The sequence below is a fragment of the Platichthys flesus genome, chromosome 14, assembly GCF_949316205.1.
Source record: "Platichthys flesus chromosome 14, fPlaFle2.1, whole genome shotgun sequence".
Lineage (NCBI taxonomy): Eukaryota > Metazoa > Chordata > Actinopteri > Pleuronectiformes > Pleuronectidae > Platichthys > Platichthys flesus.
In genome coordinates this window covers 19,379,020-19,391,303 of record NC_084958.1, presented here as the reverse complement: position 1 = coordinate 19,391,303, position 12,284 = coordinate 19,379,020, and the positions used below count along the sequence as shown (strand labels likewise).

Here is a 12,284-nt window from a genome sequence, read left to right as displayed (position 1 = left end):
ACCTGGTTCTGGGCCTTGCCATAGAGCACCCTGGGGATCTCCACAGTGCTGGAGCGCTGACTCCCACTCCACTGTAGGACTGTGCAGAGAACTATCCATGCAAGATGAAACAAAATAAAAATGATGCCACATCACTAGTGCTTGCCTCTTATGAACATTACCACCCCCGGTTTTCCATATTTCAGCTCAAAGCGACTTTGCTGAGCCACCCGCTTCTTTGCATTCATTGTCACCTCGTACCCATCGCTGAGTGCAGTATGCAAGGAAGTGGCTCTCTGGAGAGGTCCAGGGAGCGCGGGGGGCTAGAGGGTAGAGAAGGGGGCACAATGCTGTAAAGTGCCTCAGTGTCGCTTCATTTCCCCGTTTTAATTGGGCTATCTAAATGCATCCCCGGTTTGTCAATACCCGCCGGGGTCCCAGATAAAAATGATTTGTCTCATGCATTCTGCGGCATGCTCCGCTGTTCCCCTCAGAGAGCGTGCCCTGCCAGTTGTCAGCAACAGAGTGTAATGGTGAGCGCTCGTTGTTTTAGACTTTCAATGAGTATATGAACAAAAATAGGCACCCTGCTCGATCACTCGTTTTCTTGTCACCTGCATGTTACTAACATGTCAATACAGGCATACAAGCACGTCCACCTTAATGGACGTATATAGTGACTGGGGCCTCAGGACACGGTCACATATCTGAACAGGCACGCACACATGCCAGCACTCGCTGAAGGTCATCACCATGAAGCCAATCTTATCTGTGTTTTTATGTGCTCTGTTTCCCACTCTCCTCGTCGTTTTCACACCTCCTGTCGCCATGTCCCATCCCCTTCCCTCTCGGTGCTGGAGCCAGTGTTATCTGCAGCCCTGAGAAAAATTCATGGCCTAAAGTGTGCTGCTCGTGTTTGGAATGTGGAGCTCGAGTATGATGTGCATGGTGTTTGACATTTTTATTAATTTTGCACAGAGATGCATTACTCTGCATTTTTAAAGGTTCTTAACTTGATACTCTCGCTACACTAATGCTCTTTTTTATATTGTGATGGATGCTAATTTTCTTGGTTGGGGTAAAATAAGTGAGAAACCATTTAAATGTTTAATTGCTTCCTCCAATCCCTGTAACCTGTGCTCTTCCAACCTATGTTTGTCAGTCATAACCTGCCCCATGCAGGAGGAATAAATAACAGCCCGATTACAATCTGGAGGTAAATTAGTTAACAAACAGACAACAGCAGCAGCCAAGTCTCGATAAATTGTGGGCTGGGAATTGGGAGCTAACAGGTGTTGCCCAGCTGTGCTTTTGGACACGATGACATAGTGCAAGTCTTAAGAGCCCATCAGCAGCAGCACACTGACTTTCACAGCTCAGTGTTTACGACACAGGTCAGCATTTTTTCACTGGCCTGCAGCCAGGATTGTCTTTATCAGTGACCCATCTGAATGGGAAGATAAAACACATCTATCTGGATGCCATTTAAAGGAGGGCATTTCTAATTTCATTGTTATAGATAATAGAAGATTGTGTGCTGAGATGTGGTTCTTCTAGACAACTGCAGACTGCAGGGTTTCAAACTACAAAAAACAAAGTATGTTCTCGGGAACTCGTATATATCATTCAATCGATGTGCGTGTCTGTCCCTGCACCAAAAAACCCACTTTCTTACCTCAATGCTGTAACTTTCCAAAATGTGTTTGGCAGACTTGTTCGATGGTGCAGACAGTTATATTGATAAAATCCAGGGCCAGTATGATTCATCTTGAGCAGCCAGTGCACTCTCCCAGCGGATGATGACTGTTGGTGTCTGGCTTGATCAAGGTGCTCTACACCTGCAAGAAAACCCTGGAGCTGCACAAGTGATTTTGTTCGTGCAATAACTCAGAAAAATAAAGCTAGAAAAACATTGATCGCACATCGAATCAAAGCTTTCACTAGAATCTATTAAGTGTGTATTGTTAGCACACTGGCTTAAGTCTAAGAGAGGCCGTCTGCTGCAGATTGAAGAGGTTGTCAACCTTTTTTAAGTCTAATGAAATTAGTGGGGGATGGGTGGTTGTCACAGTGTTATAAATTCTCAGACTTGGCAGGGGGGGTGTTTTCAACTCTTTTCAAGCATGTGGGGGGTGGGGCAAAAGATAAGTCTTAAAACTGCCAGGGCTTGAAGAAGTGGCTCGCGGCAACAGTTTATAATCTTGCACAGGGGGTGACTGCTCAATTCCATCTGTGTTTTGAACTTAACAGCAGTAAAATCACAGTAAAAATTAAGGAAGTCGTGTCGTGCAACTGACACATTACACTAACATTACTGCATCCCACTGTTCATGTTTCTCTTCCACTCCTGCTATTAAGACTCCGAGTCAATAATCTTTACTTCTACCTATTAGTACCGTGCAATTTGTTCAGCAATTTGATTTTCAAATGAATGTGACATTTGAGCCGGTGCAGACTGGTTCCCCCCCCTCACAAAAATACTTGTTCTCCTCTCCTCAGCGTGAAATATTTATTCTCCTGAAGGTTCCCTCAAAATCTCATTAGTTTGCAAAGGATGATTGGTTTTAGAAATGTCCAGATTGGTTGTCCCTTCCTTTTTTATTTTTGCAGATAGTTATGATGTAAACTTTATGATGTTTGTGTCAATGGTGGTTACTTACTATTCCATTTGTAGTGGTAAGATTATTGCAGGACAGCTGGAATATATCTCATTTATATTTCAGGGTGTTCAAATTGAATTACTTTTTTACAAGATGACCCAAATTCCATTTGTACTAAACAAGAATGAAAGTTAAAGATAAAACTGTTCTTTTTTCTTGCTGAAAAGTCTGTTGTGTGCAGAGATCTGTAGCCTGCAGTAAAATGTCTCCCATTGTTAACAACAAAGAAAAATGAACAACACATTTCAGTTTGCCATTTTATATTTCCTAGTTTAAGCCAATAATACATTCAACAGTGTAGTAATGCTAAAAGATGATTTCCCCGTTCAGAAAGTACCAACATATTATGATATAGTTGTTATGTATAATTTAATTATTAATGCAACACAACAATACCAAGTATGGCTTCATCTAAGACCATTGGTCTCGGTCTGAGTCATGGCTCCAAGTGTCAGCAACGCCACGGATATATTTAAAATAACATTGTTATGTGGAGGGCGAGTTACAGTCCACACAATATTATTGGGATAAATGAGCAAACCTCTCCCCAAGGTCCCGCGGCCCTGTGATCTATTAAGGCGCTGTCGTCTCGGATGGTGAATCTCAGAGAGTGAGGGTATTTTTTTGGGAAGGAGAATGGTTGTGCTGACATCCTCTCTCAGTGCAATCCCTTGTCCTTATAGAGCGGAAGAAAAAAACAGCACCAGGGGCTGACTTGGCTGTTCCTCTGAGCTCCGTCATAAATCCGACTGAACATTTCTGAACATCTGTTGTGGATGATTAGCTCCATGGCTAGCTAGTTTGACCGCAGGGAGTGAGAGGCAGTGTGTGTGTGTGTGTGTGTGTGTTTGTGTGTTTTTATGTGTATGCGTGTGCATATTCAACGCCTTGCTGATTTAAGAATGAGAATTTTCTCCTGTTTATTTTCTACGAACCTCTTTCGGGAAGAGAGCGTGAAGGCCAAATTAATTTTTGAAACTGTTTCATTAGCAAACTAAGTGTGTTGCTGGACATGTGTTAAATTGTCACGGCCCTCTGGGAATACTTGAACATTTCAAGGTCGAACTTTGTTAACCCCTTTGTTTCTGTGATAATGACATGGCAAATTGATTTTGAAATACATGCAGGAGTGCCATTTAAAATTCGAATTAGAGATGTTGGCCATGTCAGCCAGCCGTCAGGTTTCTGATTAGATGGCATATGAGCGCACATAAGGTCACATTCCTCCCCTTGAAGGTGGTCAATAGATAAGCCCTAATGGAGTCTCCAAGCAGCGGGAATACATAACATCACATGTACCTTTTTTTTCCTGCAAGAAGGTGAACTGCTAAGTTATCTTTCATTGGTCAAGGTTCGAAAGGTAAGGCCCACAGCCTCCTCCCTCTCCACTCTGAAATTTGACTCCTGTGACATCACACGGTGGGTTTGGCTTCTTGCAGGCAGTCCCCGAACACCCGCTCAGTGTGTGAACAAGCTCTGCCTCTGAAGGATCTCTCCCCAAGCCATATCACTCTCCAGCCACAGCTGGAAACATATTGCTGTGGGAGCCAAAAAGACAGTTCCTGAAACGCTGAAAATGGAATAACTGAGCAGGAACCGGAGACTACTTTCTCTTAAAACAATTTTTTTTTTTTTATAAAACGTCGTTCAGGGATAAACTTTCTTGGATCCTGCTGGATTGTCTTTTCTAGGATTTGGATACTGCTTCTCTCCCTCTCTCTTTCTCCCTCTCTGGAATAAGAGCCTCACATTAAAAAGGAATTGGAGGATTTATTTATAAGTGGACCTAATTGATATGCATTGGTAAGTGTGAATTCTGCACCACAGCAATATTGCAATGTGCCAAAACAATTTAAGTCATTGCTGCTCAAAAAGCAAATGAGGCATGGGACATTCTTGGAAATTGACGGAGTTGCCCTCGACTCTGAACTTAATCTGTCTTTATCTGCCGCTGTGTTTTATTTCATCTCGGGATACACCTTTCTTTCCTCTCACAATAAAAGTAACAAAGTAAGTTGATGTGTTACACTTAAATGGTCAGGTATTTTCTTACTATTCTTTTGTCCCCTGGTCTTTTGTCCTTGCTCACTCTTGCTTGTTAAGCCAAAACAATAGTTTAACCTCGTCTAGGCTTAGCTCTATTGGCTGGCTCTCTGGCAAATTGCCTTGTCTGGTGCAAGCCCTCCCCTACGTATTCAGAGGACTTTGAATAGAAGGGCCATAGAATGTCCCCTAGCTACCGCTGCTAAGGTGAGGCTCCCTGCCGTTCTACTGCATTAGGCCTACACTAAGGCCAAACAACCTGTTTTTCCAGTTGTCTCTATCTCCCTGGGCAATCTGGAGGGTAAAGTTTCAGCGACAAGAATTCCAGCTTGAAGGAGACACTGAAAGTCTTTGAAACCCCAGATAATTGTAGAGCACAACTTTTGGAAGTCACAAATTATGATTTTCAGCCTTTCCCAAGTACAAGTACAACTTGTAAGTCCTGTTTCTTGAACTGTCGAAAGGTTTAAAGTTGTTTTTCTTTTACTGGAATGATCAGACGACTCGACCTAAGACACGTAAAAACCTTCAAGAACTAACTAGCTCTAAATTTCCCCGTCAGCTTTAATGAAGTCTTAAATCCAATGCATCTTCTTTTACTACGACATAAATCTTTAGCCATGAGAAACTCTTGCACGGAGTTCACCTCGCTCGTAGACACAATAAATATGGCAGGTGTTGCACAGTACAAAGTACAAGCAGCCAGTGTCAGCTCGAAAAATATCCTTTGAGCAATTTTCTCTTTTCCATCAAAGGCGTCTCAAGTTTTCAAAGAGCGTATTGTAGCCAACATATCTGTCTGGTTTTGTTTGGCTGTTGAAATTACAAGACTTTCCCACAGGTCTGTCTCACTGCAATGAGAACTTAATATTTTCTCTGCCAGTCAAACCAAAGCATTCTTTCTTTATTGTTTATATATATATTCCTTTTGAGTTAACGATTCAGTTTTACAAACCTCACTGTGCAACACACCCTTTCAAGTCTTGACTTGAAGGGGTAACCCCACACTTCATTTTAAGTAAAGTAATCTTGAGGAAAAATTCTTATGGACTCGAGTGTTAAGATGTCTGCTCAGCTGCTCGGCAGCATAAACAAACGAGACAAAAGACGGTCGGCCACGGCTATTTGCTCAAATAAAGCCAACTCCTGTCCACACTTGCTGACCTATAGGTCGTCCTCCTTCACCTCTACCATGCAGGCCACTGACCCCCCATTCCACTTTTATGACTGTGCCTCAGTCACTTCGTCACTTGCAACCATCCAGAGAAGCATTAAGTGATTTCTACGATGCGACCTGAGGAAATAACCACGGCTATTTGTGTACCACTGCTCTTTATTATATTCACTCAGCAAACATACAAATGATCCTTCTCTTTAATGACTACTTTGGCTAAAGTCTTTCCTATTGAATTACCCTGTATGGGACAGTCAATCAGTCGTTCTCCCCCCCCCCATCGGATTGCTCAAAAGTAATTATTGGCTGAACATATGGATCTTTCCATAGAACTTGATTTCTCATCATTGCTGAATTGGTTGATGTGTAATGGCCTGTTAATGCATGATGGATCTTCTTAATCACTCTTGTCTCAGCCGGGACATGAAAGAGGTTGCTTACAATCACCGATCAATGTCTGTGAAGGCGATTGTGTCAGAGGAGCCAGACATTTAGTCTATGACGCATACTGTAAGCAGACAAAAAAAAAACATCCAGCTTGTGTGCCGATATTAAAGTTCAAAGCTTTGTCGTTGTAGTGACGTGTTTGTAAGAAAGTTCCAGGAGACCTGGGACCTTTTCTTTCTCTCTTCATTTGTCCGACTGTCAGGAAATGTTGCCTGATGGGGACAAGGTCGTGAGTAGATGTTTTATGATGACACGGTCTAATTGTCAATCCCCTGTTCTTTGCTAAATAACACGTTTATGCAGCGATGGGTGAGTGAGCAAGACTCGTCCCTTGTAATGTGCAATGTCACTCAGCGGCCACCGCCTGTGTGAAGAGCTGCCTGTGCTGATAGTCACCTTCTGAGCTCAGTTGTGACACTTCTCTCTCAAAGACAGTCCATCATTCATTGTGACAGGTGCTGAGGAGAAGGATTAGAAAATGGGGCTTTTTTTTCCCAGAGCACTGTTGTTTTGACAATAACACTTTTCCTCAGCCGCCCCGAGCACAGAGCACATTTGATAGAACTAGGTCTGTGCTTTGACATCTACACTAGCTTGTTTAACACGGGTTAGGGCTTCGGCTTGAGATCATACCCAAATAGCAAGGCAGGTTTATTTAAAGGTATGTTGGTATTTTTGCTGCCAATTAGGGATGATTGGAAATTGTCATGTGAAAACCCACTATATCCGCGGGAGTGCAGCCTCAGCTCCCGTCTCTTTAAAGCGATATGAAAATAAGTGGATCATAGTGCTTAAGCTTAGATCATATTGAGCTCTTACTTTCCTTCAGCCCTCTTCATTTTTCTATTCTTCTACTACCCATTCTATTCTTCTCTTTTAAACGTTTCCGTCTACATCTTATGCCCGGTTCTAGCCGGCCATCAGAGGTCTGTTATTTGCTCACAGCCTTGCACCTTCCATTTAAAATCTTAGCTCTATGCATTACAGCCATGAGTTCCTCAATGGGAACACAAATCCGCTTTGTCAGAGAGGACATTTCCCTCCTTGCACAAAACTCATTTCAATTCCACATCATCCCATTACGCCTCCACATTGATTGAAACAGCCACCATTTTCAGGGGCAGCTGCATTTTTATGTGCTCTGTATGTACGACAAGGCCAAAGCTTGTGCTTGTGTGTGTGAAATGTGCAATGATGCAGGTTAGAGACAAACAGGGACCATGACAAATAATTCACATATTCTACTTTGTTTCAAAGTATTTTCTGAGAACAGGAGACGACTTTGGGTCACTGCTCAGTGGTCACTTGCATGACACTGTTTACCTCCTTGGTGTTATATAAGTGAATTACTGTTAGGCTAATATCTTATACCTTGTACACTCTACTTCTGAAGAAATACAAGGTCAGCGTGTTTGCCTGAGAGCTGGTGTTACAATAGAATTAAAGGTTGCTGCTTTACCTTGGTCTTTAGTATGAAGGTATAACTGTAATGCTAAACTGCACTAAAGCAAATAAAATTTTATGTAGGCATGATTTATTTAGTGCTTCGTTCTGGGAGTATCATGGTGTGGTTGATTTATACTTCACCCTTTACCAGCCCCCTTGTTTGCGCAGCTTCCCTATTTTTTCAAATGTCTGGCTTAAACATGGCATTCTATGTGATTACTTTACCTGCTTTCCTCTGACATTCTCCTGGATTCTGACTTTTGGTGCCTCTCGCTGTCCATACGATGGCATCAAATGGTCCTGCTATACACAGGCTTCTATGTAGTCATACTAGCACCTGAGAGTATAGCACGCGTGTCGCATGTTGTAGAGCATGACGTTCAGCATCAGCTTAACATTTAGCTTGCGTTCGTCTTGCTCTTCATCCTGAAACACAGACAATGACTTTGCCTCTTTCAGAGGTCCCTGGCTTGTTTTGGGAAGATGGATGGAGATTCATTTTGTTTCATTATAGTGCCTGACTTATTTATAGCCTGCCTTTGCAGCGCCTGTTGGCCCACTGTGGCCCTGTAAGGATGCTGGGGGGCTGAGGCGTTGATGAAACATTCCTGTGTCCAGGGGGTATTCTCTGAGGAGAGCAGTGCTTGTTTAAGGGAGGGCAGCCGGGTGACAATGTAAGAACCACGGGCAAGGCCAGTGAAATCTAATTCTACCAGCCCTGCCCTAGCTACAGCATTCCTGCTTGAGAGCTGTACCCTACCAAAAAGTCTGGCACTGTGGGGGTGTCATGCCATGTAATGATACTTAACACCCCAGCAACACGGGAGAAACTATATAATTTTATCCTGTCCTATGAATGTCGTTATCACAAATATAGCATTCGGCAGAACTTGATTTAAAAAATAAATAAAAGACACTTTCATATTTTACTTCATCACAGTTTGGAGTTTGGAGTGCCACAGCACCAATCCCAAACCTTTATCTGGATCTCCCCCTTCAGCCTCAGAGATTACTGCCTCACAACCCTGGAGCAGGGATGCTGTCTGCCTGGTAATTTGATGGCTAATCCCCTGCCTCTTCCCTACAAATCTCTTCCCTGATAAAGGGGTTGCTTCTACATTAGTAAACATGGGAGACTTGGCTGCCTTGGCTGACTGTCAGACAAGGGGAATGGTTAAGGGAAGGGGGAAGGAGAGAGATCACCAGTTGCCCCTTTTTAGTTAATAGGACAGGCCCTTTACTTGTTGTCCTGTAAACACATGAAGTAGATTATACAAATTAGATAATAATGTATGTTTGCACAAAAATAATCCCTTTGCTGAGTATCTTATGAGGCTGGTAGTTTTATTTTTTTATGGATTGTAAGTGAGCTGCCAGTGTCGCTAAGATTTACAGAGTCCATTGTTAATGCACATTCATTCTGTTTTTGACCCAAATTTTTGATCCTAATGATTAGTGTGCTGCTGTCACCGCTAGACACGATGGCTCACTTAAAAGGAATCCACTTCCTCAGATCTTTCCTCACAGGCTCACACTGGGCTGTAGGGACTGACTACATGACTGAGCACCAATAGATTCTCGCCTGTAGTCCTCATAAGACTTTTATTAGGAAATGTTAGCCTATGCCCCATTACATGGTTTCTGTTTTCTGGATGTCTGCTCCCCTTCTGTGATGGTGCATCAACAAAACACGAAGCCTGAGAATCAAAACTGATGCCTTGTGCCCAAACACACTCAGCCAGGTTTAACTGCACCTGGCGAGACGGTGTAGAACCAATCTCTGGAATAACTTCAACTTGATGACTACAACAGTGGCTGTGATGGCTTCTCATTTGTTGAGCTGACAGAGGCATTTTAGGCCTCAGGGTGGATCTGGTTAGGTGAGTGACGGGTCCTGTCCCTGCGTGTCTTCTGTGTGTGTAACGGCCTGGTGTTCACTCTAATCAGTGTCAGGCAGTTAGATGATATGTCAGGAAGAATTTGGTGAGATCTCTGTTTTCAGCACATTGCAGACCAGTCAAACATCACCACTAATCAAATGAGCTGCTTTGAGGACGCCAAGTTTGCACGTTTGTCCTTTTTTGATTTTCTAATCAATTTTGCCGAATGCGAGCGCCACACTTTCCCGGCTCTTCTTATATGTTCTTGAACAACATATGCATATTGCTGGGTCACAGCACAAGTTGATTTTTATGATTATTTGATGATTAACATTTCAACAATGTGATTTTATTGCTTCAAGTGACCCAATTTTTAAGTGTTACTGATTGTCCTTGAATGCCACTTGTTTTTATTTGCAAAGATTAAATCCCTTGAATTGTTAAGAAACACAAGAATTCCTGATTGGATGAATTTTCACCGGCACTGAATCACTAAAGAAGCTCTTATGTAGATTTTGGATGAAGTGGATTTTCATCTAACTGTTTGATTAGTCAGTAAAATCCTGTGACTCACAATCAACCCAGAATTTCTCTAACTGGATGTGTCAAAGAGATTTGTGTGTGCACGCGTGTGCATGTACACTGTGTGACTGTGTGTGTGTGTGTGTGTGTGACTGTCGTGTTAGCCGAGCTACAGAAAAGCGACTCTACACTGGTGGTAATTGATAGTCTGGAGGCTGTCTCAGCTGCAGGTAAATCCTATCTGCAGCTGTACTGTGAGGCAGAGGGGTGGGGAAGGGAAGGGAGTATAAATAAGTCTTTCAAGGACTAAGGATTTCAGAATAACTAGAGGGATGCTAGGGGGGAGGACAAGAAGAGCAGATAGCATAGCTGAAAGACAGAGAGATAGTGGGAGAAATGTTTTATATGAGGTTTTCGTAGGCAGTTAAAATTTCTTCCGGGATAGCACCGGCCTAAATGTACATTGGGGCTCAAGAACACCGCTCTGAAGAACAGCGTATTAGCCCAGGTCTTCTTTGTTATGTATCCATTGCTTGCCTACACACAAAGCAAAGTGCATGAGCATAGAGGTGGCTTTTGTTTCCACCAGATTCTTTGAGTAAAATTAAGTCCCCTGCTTTGTCAGGAGGGATGTACAGTTGAGAGAAATCAAGAGGAAGCCAAAAAAGAGGAGAGAGCGATGGAGAGAGATTGGCCACGGTGAGAGATTCATAGGTAGTAATGAGGCCATTGGAGGAGTGCAGGTCGTTGTGTTGTGGCTCCGGCCTGTCAGTATAATGGACCTGGCTAGTCAGCTGGCAATCGATCGTATTGCTCACAACCTTGTCCTCCTGTTGTTCCTCGCTCTCGCTGTCTGTCAACCTGCCATGCTGAGATTGAGGACGAAGCAGAATCGTCCCCCAGACGACAGATACAGTGTGCAGTTACTTTCTCATTACCTGTGAGGTGGCCTGGGGTAAGATGTGGAGGAAGGCAGGCCTGACTCCACATCTACAGAAAGCATTGACAGAAAGCCACCGGAGTAGCATCCTAATTGATTCCTTATTTGTTTATTTATTTATTTTCCTTTTTGCCCATGGCCAGTAACTATCAGGATTAGCGATGTCTCGAGAGCCGATACATCTACACCAAGTTGATGCTTAAATTCTACGTCACATGGGGGGGGGGGAGGGGGGGGGGGGGCCTTGCACTCGAGGAAATATAGGTGTTAGTACATTGTGTTGTGGCCCCTACTATTTTTTGCAGGTTTCCCAGGGGATAATTCCTGGATCCTACAAAATGAATTTAGTTTTAAATAGAGAACTGATATCTATGAGAGTTTGTAGTTCCGTGCAGATTGAAATAAAATTCCTTATCTCTAGAATTTAAATGTGATTTCATGAGGGGACTGTCGGGCCCTGGTGGAAGTATGTGCTCTATTGAATGACATATTTGCTGTTGTATCCAATTTGGTTTTGACAATCATAGAATTTGAATGGTATTTGTACCAACCACCAAATTGCTGAAATTTTGAGCTTCCCAGTCATATCTTTTCAACTGATGATCAAATTGGTTGTTGTTGAATTTTCGATCCACAGCACCAGAGAATTATTGAATAAATTCCAACACTAGCAAAATACGATTTTCTGCAGATGCTCAGCGAGGACAGCAATGCCATGTTAAGAGTTTGCATCTTTAGTTTATTTCTCTTCGGGCACATGTGTGCAGTCGTTAGAAGCATTGTACTTGTCTGGTGAACGTGGTCTAAGCAGAGTCACCCAGCTTCTCGTGCCCTTCATCCACTAGCCCCTGCCTATGCCGCACTCATCTCTTTTACATTTTAAATCCTCCGGCCTCCGGAGAGCGATGGGGATATATGGTTCCATCTGCTCCAACAGACTGGCTCATGGCTCACACAAAGAGAAAGAGACAGAGATGGAGACATGGCCAGAGAGAGAGAGAGAGAGAGAGAGGAGGAAACAGGGGGGATGGAGAGAAACACTGTCAGAAAGACAGAACAGCTTATTAGAATCAGCCTTTTTTCTCTAGTTAGACAGGGACTGAGAGGATAACTGCCTGGAATAGAAGGCAGGGAAGGAGTTGGATTAGGGCCTCAGGGATCCTCTTTTTCTACATTTGCAAAGGCAACTAACC

At 43.1% G+C, this 12,284-nt stretch overlaps 1 protein-coding gene across 1 annotated transcript in view; it reads left to right on the top strand.

Moving 5' to 3' along the window:
• The first annotated feature begins 4,092 nt into the window (after nt 1-4,092).
• LOC133968614 (receptor-type tyrosine-protein phosphatase F-like) overlaps nt 4,093-12,284 on the top strand; it is a 120,324-nt gene continuing 112,132 nt past the window's right edge. Inside the window, exon 1 of the mRNA XM_062404762.1 lies at nt 4,093-4,442. The gene's annotated coding sequence lies outside the window, so the exon portion shown is untranslated. The remainder of the gene's footprint in view (nt 4,443-12,284) is intronic.